The following is a 1,998-nucleotide window of genomic DNA, read 5'->3' as shown; positions in this document are numbered from 1 at the left end:
CACCTCCCTGTAAGACCAGTACGCCCAGAATGCACCTGAACACACCTCCCTGTAAGACCAGCACGTCCAGAATGCACCTGAACACACCTCCCTGTAAGACCAGCACGCCCAGGATGCACTTGAACACTAAATCTACTGTACTGCCTGCAAATAAAAACCTGTGAGAAACCCATTTAGCGGTTTAGGTAATCAAGTTTCTCCCCGGCAGTAATCTGGCTCCGTTAAACGAGCTTATTTTTACTCCCTTAATCTGAAAAAGGAAAGATGATTTCCTGCTTAAACGTTTTCTGGCATCAGATATAAAACTGGAGAGCAATCAGATGATCAAAGAACAGCTGTTTTCGTACTGTAAATCTGCTGCTTCTACCTTCTCCCTCCATCCCCTCATCACTTATGTAGGTTAACAGTGAAGCCGACAGCCGTGAGCGATTCTCAACGTTCTCCCGCTGCAGTGTCCTCACAGATGACAGCTGTTATCACGCGGTGAACAATAATGCAACAGTCAGCCGTTCTCCTGAACGCTGCTTAATATAGTTTGACTGTCACTTCCACAGGAGGAGAGAGAGAGAAGGGAGAAGAGGAGGAAGAGGAGGAAGGGGAAGGAGGGGGAAGGAGGGGGGAAGATGAATTCAATTCAGTGTTATTGTCATTGACATAATGTGCCAAATGTAGGTCAGTGGCTTCCAACAAACAGCGCAGGCGGTGGGCACGTACACAGTAGATTAAAAACACACAATATTATCTACATTATGTACGGAGTCAGGTCAGGAGATGGGACTAAGAAACTATTGTACTTAGTCAATGGAAATATATATATATATAGATACATCATACATATACACTCAACTAACTATACGTGTGTCTGTGTGTCTGTGTGTGTCTCTCCCTGTGTGTGTGTGTCTATGTGTGTGTGTGTGTGTGTGTGTGTGTGTGTGTTTGTGTATCTGTGTCTGTGTGTGTGTGTGTGTGTGTGTGTCTCTCCCTGTGTGTGTGTGTGTCTATGTGTGTATGTGTGTGTGTGTGTGTATGAGTCTGTGTGAGTAAAACGTACAATTTTTCTCTCTGAAATGTAGTGGAGTAGAGGCACAAAAAGAAAAGACTTAAGTAAAGTACAAGTACCTCAACATTTGGACTACACTACAGTACTGCAGTAAATGTAGTCAGTTACTTTCCCGCGCTGGTGTCGCCTGTTTATAATCTGGATCACGAGTGAAGAAGCAATGAATAAATGGGAACAGACTGGGTCATCTCTGGAGCTTCAGGATCGGCCCAGGGCCGTGCAGAAGTGTCCCCCAGCTGCGAGGCCCTCGGGCTGGGCAGCTGACGGCAGCGCAGCCCCCTCCTCTTGGTTCTCTCTGTCTGAAAGAGAGAAAACGAGGCGATGAAGAGAGCACACACAGAGGACGATATGTTGTTTATTTGCTCAAAAAACCAACAAAGTGGAACTACAAGGACATCACGACTAACTAACAACTTGTGTGTGTGTGTCAGAGTTCAGTCTGCAGAGTTAACAGTTAAGTGTAGTGCGCACACACACACACACACACACACACCCACGCATGTCAAATTGCTTCGTTTTCACCTTTAATTTTTACAGGCAAGTCATTAAGAACAAGTTTGTATTTACAACGGCAGCCTGACAAGTGACAAAGCCACTAGCAGGGCTAGGAAATAAAGAGCATTAGACATACATTGTGCGTATATATGTGTGTGTGTGTGTGTGTGTGTGTGTGTGTGTGTGTGTTGTGTGTGTGTGTGTGTGTGTGTGTGTGTGTATGTGTGTGTGTGTGTGTGTGTGTGTGTGTGTGTGTGTGTGTGTGTGTGTGTTTGTGTCTGTGTGTGTGTCTGTGTGTGTGTGTGTGTGTGTTTTGGTATTCACTAGGTCATGGGGACCTCTTGCAGTGTGGGGACAGGATGTGACTCATTTTTGTGATGTTACGAAGGTAAAGAAAAAGGCTGTTCTTGAGGTTTGTTTTAAGTGGGCGTTAAAGGATATAT

This window comes from Perca fluviatilis, chromosome 16, assembly GCF_010015445.1.
Source record: "Perca fluviatilis chromosome 16, GENO_Pfluv_1.0, whole genome shotgun sequence".
Lineage (NCBI taxonomy): Eukaryota > Metazoa > Chordata > Actinopteri > Perciformes > Percidae > Perca > Perca fluviatilis.
Note: the sequence above shows the minus strand (reverse complement) of the source record.